We start from the raw sequence: 10,791 nt of genomic DNA, 5'->3' as shown, positions 1-10,791 counted from the left end.
CTAAATAATTGATAAACTGGATGGTTAGTAACTTGTGATATACTTGTGTGCCATGTGCGTGTGAGATTTTACTTAGTTCCCTTTGTATGTTAAATCCAGAACTTGACTGGTTAGTCTTACCTAGGTTGAAGGATAGGGGTTAGGAAAGGATCATAGGCCATTTTGATGTTAGCCCACTTTAGCCTAAATAACCTTCCCTATATGCATAATATCCTTTGATCCCTATTTTGAGCCTGAATAGCCTTTTCTTTTTATTATAGCTATTACCTTCCCATTTGTATCACAATGAACCTGTTTTAGCCTTGGTCCTCCTTGGACATTGTGCACCTTGACTTAGGCAAATGGACTAAGTTGAGAGTGGCTATCATAGGGGTGCGTGATGTAAAATGAGTATGAAGAAAGATAGAATAAAAGAAAAAAATAAAAAGTTGGGTGCAGTGGAAAAGAACAAGAAAATAAAAGTTGTGAAAAAGAAAAAATAATTGTAGAAAGGACCGCACCCATCCTGAATATGTGTGATCAATAAAAGAGAAGAATAGAAAAAGGCTAATGAGTGAGATTCCAAAAGCTAGTGTAGTGTCGAGGAGGCTTAGTCACTTTAAATGTCATCGAGTATCATACCATCCCCAAGCCTACATTACAAGCCAAAGAGAAGACCTATAGTGATCCTAGCTGACCTATCTAGAAATCTTGGTAATGAAAATAAAGGCAAGCCTATGGTATTTGGCATACACTGATTGGAACCTCATTTTGAGAGTGAGTGTCTTTTGATTGTCCCTATGGTTACATAGATGATGTCTGATATAAGTGAAGTTGGACTTCTTTGTAGTGAGGGCATACTGGTTACATTGCTGGTTGCTAACTTGTTTGGATATTGTAGTCTTGGTACATGTATGGTTGTTGTTGCTGAGCTAATGCCATATCTTGATTTCTGTGTATTGCATTGTTTTTCTTCAATAATAGACATAGCTGTTTTTAAATTGATTAACCATGGAAATGGTGAAGATGTTTTGAGATAATATGGATGGTTGACTGCCGAATGCACTTTGTATCCTCTTAGTTGTGTTTTAGTTGCTTGAGGAAAAGTAATTGTTTTAAGTTGAGGGTGTTGATGTGTGAGAAAATGCTAACATATTTGAGGCTTTTAACTGAGAATAATTACAAAGTCTTAAGCAACTTTTGTCATTTTTGATTGTTTTCTCTTTGATATTGCAGTAAAAGTCGAGATACAAGAGAATCAGCAATTATGGGAGTAAAAGAGTTGATTTCTGAGCAACTAGAGAAGAAAGAATAGCTGACGACTTGTTTGATAAGTCGTCAGCCTTGTGATAGGCTATCAAAGTTGCCGTCAGGCTTAGACAGAGAATGGCCTTCACCTGGAATGTGTGACGACACTTATGATAGTCTATCAGAAGTGTGATAAGCCGCCAGGCTTAGGCAGGGAATAGATTTTGAAGTGAAGAAGTGACGACATCTCTGATAAGTCGTCACATATCTGATAAGAAGTCAAGCCTCATCGTTAGCGCAATGTAGAGATTATCAAAGTGAAGAGGAGCTGACAACATTCCTGATAAGCTGTCAGACTCTTCATAAGCCGTCATAAACGTCGTCACCTATCTAAGAAAATACTGTGATCTATGATTTTGTTTCCATAATTAGACTAAAGTATTTAAAGCTTACGTTAGGGCTTTCATTCATGATCTTGGACATCCAGAACTCATGTTTGTAGCACTTTTCTCTTTATCTTCTAACTTAATTCTTTAAAGAGATTATTATAATTATTTTGGGTTTTTTCTAATGGATCAAATCTAAGAAACACTTGTTGCTATTCATCTTGCTGTAAGATCATCTATCTAAGTATGAATTCAACTTTTTGTCTTTCTTATTTTATTATGAGTAGCTAAAACACCCTAACCCGAGTTGTGGGATCTATGGGTTTGGGTTTGTAACGTAACAAAGTATTCAAGATTTTAACGATGGTAGGAACTTTTTGTTAATTCCATTATTTTACATGCTGACTATTGGTTGCAAACAATATACTTTGCTTACGGGTGATTTGGTTGAGATAAGAAATCAACCCTGTAAGAAGTGAATTATCAACAGGGACTTGGAAGCATTAAACTTTCATTTAATAATTAATGTTGTAACAAGATAAATTAACTTGGGATAACATCCTGTTATGAAATATAAATTCCCTAAGTTCGAGAGAATTAGGTGATTAAGTGTATAAATAGGTTGAGAAACATTTAGATATAACTTTGACAAGGATAGTCTGTTACCTTATCATATTGATTTCAAACACTGAACTGAGCAGTAATTATTTGTTACACTTCCAAAAACCCCCATTCATAGGAAACTGGTAACTATCAGTTGATTAACCCGCAGATAACTCAAATTCACACCCTATTCCATGTGGGATTCGACCCCAACCTAGTTGGGTTATATATTGACAATGATCGCTTACATTCTCGTAAAAGAGGCATAGTTTGAGTGTTATCACATACAAAACAAGTCCCCCGCACAGAACAAAAACAACAAACAAAAGTAAAATTTGGGAAACTTTACCAAAGGTTAATTAACAAACACAAACTTAATTGACGATCGAATTCCCCAGCAACGGCGCCAAAATTTGATACGCGTAAATTACACCTCTCTTATGAGAGCGTAAGTGGTCGCTGTCAAATATAGAACCCAACTAGGTTAGGTGTTGAATTCCACAGGGAATACTGTGTTTACATAGTATTGTAACTGTTATTAGACTGTTGAGCTAAGGTTCTGAAATAAAGGAGGTTTTGAAATGTTAATAGTATTCTTTCATATTTGTGTCACGCGAAAGTCCAGCTACTGAGAGTTAATGTAAATGTAATTTCAATAAGAATGAATTAACTAGAATTATGCTCACCAAGATGTTCAAACAGTTAGGGTTGTGAACTTGTGATCGAGTTCTAACTTATGTGTTCAATTGCAAGAATTATTGAATTCTAAGAATTACCCACGTGTTTCTCATCCTAATGGGTGGTTCACCCTTTAATTCTCTCGAACTTAAAGGATTCATGCATTATTCAATAACACTTTCATGGGGGTTAATCCTATTAAGGCATCAACCCATCAACCCATCAACCCAGAGGGTAAACCTATGAATTTCATGTGAATCACTTCTTTTCCCAACATCCACTTTCTTATTAGACAAGTGGTGTTTATGGGATCACTTCTCAAGTTTGTAACCAAGAGATGTCATTATAATGAAGAAAGATTCATGCAATTCAGCAAGATGTTAGAAATCAAAATTTATTCACAACCCCAAGTAGTTATCTATATCAAGGCTCCCATAACCCTAGTTATGGGAGTTTAGCTACTCATCTCCATATCAAAAATCAGAGATGTATTGATGTTCATAAATAACTTCAGAAGAGTCCTAAAAAAATCAAAATATTATTCTTCTCAATCTTCAATGGAAAGTATCAAAACTAATAATCAGATCTTAATCCCTAGATTTAAATCCCAATGAAAAGTATTACAAAAACTCTCACTAGAGGATAAAGTATGAAACAAATGACAAAAGATATGGACTAAACCCTAATACTTGGTATTTATATGATTCTAGAACTAAGGTTTTAAAATTCAAACTCAAATTTGCTACCTTATGGTCGACGGGTCAAGCGAAGGTTCATCGAAGGTCCGACGGTCCATTACCTGCACCATCGCTGGACCTCCAGTGATTCCATTCTTTACTTTTGGGCGACGGGTAGAGCGATAGTCCATCACAAGGTCGACGGTCCATCGCCTAGACCATCGCAGGACTTTCAGTGATTATGCGTTCTATATCTTGGCGATGGTTCAGACCGACGGTTTATCACAAGGTCGATGGCCCATCGCCTGGACCGTCATAGGATGTCAAGAATCTTTGACTTCCGCTTTTGGACGACGATTCATCGTAAGGTCGATGGTTGGTCGCATAAGCCTTCGCTGCTCATTTTTCTTTTTTTTGCTCAGATTGTCTAAGTTATTCTTCACACTCAGTTCTTATCCTGAAAATACTAAAATAACATGTTAAATACAGCAATGGATGCTTAAAAACACACAATTATCCTAAGAAAAAGGCCTAAAATATTCTGTCAAAAGCCGGAACATCATCTATTCAGGACCTCAATTTATATCAGTCTCCATCGCGTAGTTATCAGAACCCAACATTCAAATCCAATATAAGTCTCAGTTACAACCTCAATTAACATCTTAGTTACATTATCAGTCACAGTCACAGTCCAGTAATCAGATCAGTAACTCAGTTCAGTTTTAAATTTTCTTGACCATAGCATACAGTTATTAGTATTTTAGTACCTCAGTTTACAGACTATTTCGGAATCATGTTATATTCTTGGTCTTTCATTCTCAAATAATACAGTCTTCACATATTCATGCTCAGTACCTCATGTTGCTCATTGAACCCTCACCTCATACGTAAAATACTCTACAGTTTTAGTCCAGACTAAGTACAGTTCAATCTTACATGACCAGTATTCAGCTATCAGCCATTCAGTTAATCATAAAAGTTAGTATGTTTATGCATTCATGCTCAGCACCCATATGAATATTTAGAGTAGTCTCAGGTGAAGTGTCGTAATAGGGTGGAGAGTATAGTTGAGAGAGTATTCAAGGAATATATCTAAGATTTAGAATTTGTAGTTGTAGTGCATAAGGCTTAGTCACTCTATCTTAGATGATGATTCGTAGGCCTCGCCTCATATTACAAAATTTTAGCCAGGATGTGATTTATTATTCAGAATTTTTATTCAGCCCATATCAAGATTCCTTGCTCCCTAAAGTCACTAGAACTCTATAGAAAGAGTGTCAAGGAAATGCTCTATTCAAGTATTAGTTTTTAGCATGAGTTAGTCCATAAGCCAATAATTAAGTTTAGCATCCAGGCAAACAAGTTTGTATGGTTTGGTTTCCCATCTTTCCATCTAGTCTCACTATCTGAAACCTTATAAATGTAAATATTTTGAGATGGAGCAACCAGGTAGTTGCGTGTTTAGCTCAGTTCATGTATAATGTCCCAATTTAAATCCCAGATATTTAGTTATGACTCAGTTCAGAGGTGCCCTATGCATCGTCCCAGCTTTTCCTCAGTATCTCAGCAAGTCAATATTCTTCAAGGGACATAATGTCCCAAGGGGGAGATGCACCATAACCCCCAAGCTTTCATATCCTAAACCTCCTAATTTCTCTTTACGTAATGAATCCAGTTTGGAATAATGGGTACTCATGAGTGGACCCTCAAGTTCTAATTTTAGCTGTAACCCATGTATTCAAGGGGCTCAGTTCAGTTCTTGATATTCAGTTCATGTATCACGTTTTAGACTCATTTATGTTCTCATGGTCCCTTCCATGCGTGTTTAGTAACTGATCTCAAGTTGAGATCGGTGATTTTGTGTTCGTGAAAATCTCTCCCACAAAAGGAGTAAAGAGGTTCGGTAAGAAGGGAAAAGATTAGTCCTCGATATGTCTGTCCTTATCAAATTCTCAACTGTTTCAGAAAGGTAGCTTACGAGCTTGAATTTCCTTCAGATCTAGATTTAGTCCATCCAGTATTTTGTATCTCCTTGGTAAAGAAATTTATAGGTGACCCAGTAGTTGTAGTCCCTGTAGGGAGTTTAGATATTACGAACAACCCCTCTTATAAGGAGATTCCAATCAAAATCCTTGATTATCAGATTCACAGACTGAGGAACAAAGAGATCCCTCTAGTCAAAGTTCTTTGGTAGAACTTTTCCATTGAGGGAGCTACTTGGAAAGTAGAAGCAGATATGTGAACCAAGTATCCTCACCTCTTCTCCGCAAACTCAGACTCAGCCCAAGGTAATAGCTTTCCCTTGATATTACTAAATTTCATGCTCAGATTTCCCTTATATACTTGGTATCAGTAACCGTTGCATTTTTCCTTTATGTATTCATTCATCAGATATGCATGTTTAGCATGAGAAACTCAGCTTATCAGCAATTCTAGTCATTCATTCATGAATTTTGTTCAACCATGTACTCATGCATTAGATATGCATGTTCAGTATGAACTTTCAGTCTCAGTAGTGCCAGTCATGAAATCATGTTACAGTTGTGCACGTCCTATATCTAAATCTAGTCTATCAGTATCTTATCTCAGTCAGCTTCATTCGAGAATGAATTTTCCCAAGGGGCAGCTATTGTAAAACCCCACAAAATCCTAAGCTTAACTCGGACCTTTAAAGCTTGTTAAGGGTCCCAGACTTAGACAATTTTAGCTAAGTATTAAGACTTAGTGTTATTTTAGCCTTTATAGGTTGGCGACTCTATTTCATGACCCTCATGACCTTAAATTAATGATTTTTAGGTTGAATCATGATCATGAATGTCAGTGGGTGTTCCCAGACAATTTTTAAATTTTTCAAACTTCGTTTGGATCATATTTGAAAGCTCAAGCAAGTGGATCGATGCAATCTCGATGCACCGCGTCACCCATAGCATCAATGAATATTTTCATTTAGCTCCCAGTGTAAATTCTAGTGAACCGACACTGACTCAACACGGTGCATTATCCATCGCATAGATGCCAACATCGCGATTCGTTGGTCTGTGTGACGCTAGGTCAGTTTTCAATCATTAAAAAGCCGCGTCCTCAGGGTTAATTAGGTATTTTTCCTACGTCTATCAACCCCAAAATGCAAAATTAAACCCTTCTAAGAGCAAAAACCATTCATTCTTCTCAAGTTGCTCTCAAGAACAAACCCTAGGAGATTTCAAATTCAATTCAAGGCTCAAGAACTTACCATCAATAATTCATAATTTAATTGTTAAGGTATGTCAAGTGTTCATCTAAGGGTCCCTTTTACCCTTGGAGTCCAAGAAACCCTTGATTTCATGACTTTCATGATTTGGATTCAAGTGTATTCATGATTATAATGTTGATTAGGTTTCTATACCATGATTAAGTTCAAGATTTATATAAAAACAATTATTATATAGGTAGTATCATGTGAATTTATGTTAAAGCCTTGAAATTGTGATGCTCATATGTTAATTAGTACTATGTGCATATACAATACCTTCCAAGTGTTTGATGAGTTGTTCATGTGAATTAAAAAGTGGGATTATATCATGCTAGCATGTATACTAGTTCGTGTCATTCAAATGTTTGATAAAATACCTCTATAGATGCATTATGAACAAATGTACATTTCTATGCTATGCAAGGTCATGTGATGCTTTACTTTTATGCTATCAAATCCTGGGGGTATTTAATACCCGATAATTTAGCTGATTACCTAAAGCCAGTGTAAGTGATAGAATAATCTCAGTCATGCCACGATCAGTAGTACTCTCAGTCAGATACAGAACTCAAGAAAAATTCAATAGACTCAGTATCAGTCCAATCCAATTTAATATTCAGTTATGACCTCAGTAAATTCAGTTAGTTAGTAGGAATTTAGTAGTATTCTGTCAGTCAACAAAATTTAGTGAACTCAGTTCAGTTCAGTTAGACAGTATAATCAGTAATAGTTTAGTCAAGCCTAGTATGAACTAGGAATCAATTCAGTGTCAATTTAGTTGAGAGTAGGATTCAGTACCGAGTGAACCTAAAGATGGAGCCTCACCTGCTAGTAGAGAATGTGATCCTTAGAATAAGTCCTTGTGTTCCAGAACTACGTAGCCAGCGTAGGTTGAGACATCAACCAGCCATTTGAGGGTTGATGAGGTGTCCTACCTGCTAGTTGAGGGTACCAACATTCTCATTCAGAGCACCTTCCAAATGAGGGTGACTCAGCTTATATTTACTCGTGGCACGATACTAATACCCTTCCAACTGGAGTTACAGGTTAGACTCCAATCTATTCATAGAGGAGCATGTCAATTAGATAATTACCTCCTACAGTCTTAGTTTCAATCTTCAGAATGGAACTCAGTTCAGTTCTACCAAAATCAAGACTGTCAAACATAGTCACTCAGTTCAGCACGGAACTCAGAATAGTTCCACAGAATTAGGACTGTCATATACAGTCACTCAGTTAACAGTAATACAATATCAGTGAACTCAGATATCAATAAACTAGTGATTCAGAACTCAGTATCCAGTGTTATCATGACCTTATTTACAGTTTACGTATTTATGCATGTACTCTCATTTAGTTATGTTTAAGTTATTCATTCAGTTATTATTCATACATATGAATCCACACATGTCAGCCTACCTCACTTTGCATACTAGTGTATTCAAAGTACTGATGCATACCTTTTTTTACACTATGATATCTTATATCATAGGTTCAGATGCATGGGCTCCCGATAATACTTAGCAGCCCAATCCATCAGTAGCAGACTAGTAGTGAGTCCTCATTGTTAAAGGATAGATTTATTATTACAGTATTTTAGTACTCAGTTTATTTTAGTGGTCAGAGTTAGTTGGGGACTTGTCCCATCAACTTCTTGTTCAGATAGTAGAGGCTTTTCATACTAGAACATTTTCAGACAAATGTTCAGTTTCAGTATTTATTTTATATTTGAACCTTATGGAAAGTTTTCATCTAATTTCTACATAATTACAGTATTACTATTCAGTTATTGCAGCAGGTACTAGTCATGGGTTATCTTATGGTCCTTTGGGATTATGAGCACCGTGTAGCGTCCGAGTTATAGACTCGAGGCGTTACACCAACAAAGCTTCTACCATAAGAAGAAGAAGGCTGAAAAATCTATTGCATTAGAGAAGAATGAAAATGTGGAAGTTGTAGAGGTTAAAAAGGGAAAGGATACAGAAGTTGTTGATACTAACGAGAAAACAAGAAAGAAAGATTAGGTTGCTGAAAGGATTAGGTTCTCTAAGTCAATAACAAGTGGTTCAACTGGAATAAGGCAGAAACATATAGTTATCAAGAAAAGAAAAGATTCTAAGGGACCAGATCCCATGAAGAGAAAAATAATTAAAAAGGAGAGTCAAGTAGTGAACCCAAAAGAAAGAAAAAGAATAAAGAAAAAAATGACATATGTATAGACAGGAGGATTGAGAACCTGAGAAAATAGAAGGTTTTATTTGGAAGAGTATTTGATCCATAAATTTATGAAAACTAGAGATGGTAGAATTGGTAGAGTATGTAAGGCATCAGGGCTAGTTGCACCTGCTAGAAGAAACAACTACCATTGTCTTTGAAGTATAAGTGAGAGAATTCTACCATACCATGGAATTCTCAAAGGATAGTTTGAGTTTTACAACACAGGAGTAGGAAAAAGGCTCTAAAGTTAGATAAAGAAACACTAGGAGAAATCCTAGATGATTTTGTTGTAGGGGTGAGAGCTATAAGGAATCAACAGCCTACTACTGAATTTATAATTAAGGCATCTAAGGTAGGAGGGACATCAATAACTATAATAAAAAAGAAGTTTTTGAAGAGTAAGTATCAATTGATATTTGAGTTCACCAACAAAGTCCTATTGCAAAGGTCTGAAAAAAAAGAACAATTGCCTCTAGTGTTGATTTGTTTTTAATTGAATGCCTGAGCAAATTTGAATTGATTAGTCTTCTTTCTCTAAAGATACAGTATTTATAAAGTGCTTTATAAAAAGGAAGAAAAACATGGAATGCCATATGGATACCTATTGAACAAGGTATTTGAACAATATAGTATGAATATAACTAGAGGAACACCTAGAACAGGTAAGCAGGTGATCAACTTGATAATATTTATGGAGAATGAATGCATAGCGGGCAAGACTAGATCTGTATCTTAGGTATCTGAGTTGCTAGCTGTTTAGGAAAGGTTGGGCAAAGAAATGAAGGAGTTAAGGATTATGATGGCTTCCAAAAATGCTAAGATAGTGCATCTGAAGCTGCAGAATCAGAAGTTTTCATATGAGGGGCTAGGTACCACTGATGAGCTTACAACTGAAAATACAAAACTCCAGCAATGAGTAGCTGAACTGACTGGTAAAATTCATGAACTGAATGCTGAAGTGAAGGGTCTCACCAAACAATTTTTGGATGCTCACACTACTGGAAATTCAAGAATGGAGATATTGGTTAAGTCTTTCTCCCCCAAACCTACCTCTATCTGAGTCCTACTATACCTATTCTCTTACCAAATCCTATGTTGGTTCCACTCCTTATTATCATTTGTCTTGTTAGCACAATCATTATTATATTATTTTGGTATGATTGTATTGGTACTAATCTCTATTTAACAATGAATGAATTCTGCCTGTGAACTTCATTTTTTTCCTTTACTCTAAGTAGTTCTTCATGTTAGTGTTTACCCAGTGGCCATGAGTTAATTAGACTGTGCTTATCTTTACTTATGGTTTACTATTAATCTCTTCCAATGATACCAAAAGAGAGAATACTACTTTCATGTGTAAGGAACATGTGTGATGTATGATATGTAGTAGGGACAAGGTACCAGATAATTAAACATATGTGGTGTGTAATATGTAGTAGGGACCAGGTAATAAATAATTGAGTTGCGGGAGGAAGTATGCAAGTGCAGGCAGAGTGTGCAAATGTGTAAATGAGGGTGCATGATGATAGGGGGAGAAATCAAAGGTTTTTGCTGAAAATAACAATAAGGAACCCGGTCCCTGTGTTGCATGATGATAGAAAAATCATAATGATAGAGGGAAAATTCATCTTCAGGTGGTAATCATACTAATTAAATGTGATAAATGTGCATTGATGCTCAAAACTGTATGGTTGGTTTGTCATTATCAAAAAAGGAGAAAATTTCTATATGTAGTTTTGATGATGAGAAGCTAAACTACAAGGGACCAGGT

Source organism: Capsicum annuum, chromosome 11 (assembly GCF_002878395.1).
Source record: "Capsicum annuum cultivar UCD-10X-F1 chromosome 11, UCD10Xv1.1, whole genome shotgun sequence".
In the NCBI taxonomy this organism is placed as follows: domain Eukaryota; kingdom Viridiplantae; phylum Streptophyta; class Magnoliopsida; order Solanales; family Solanaceae; genus Capsicum; species Capsicum annuum.
The sequence above is the reverse complement of the archived record's forward strand: the minus strand, read 5'-3'. Positions refer to the sequence as shown.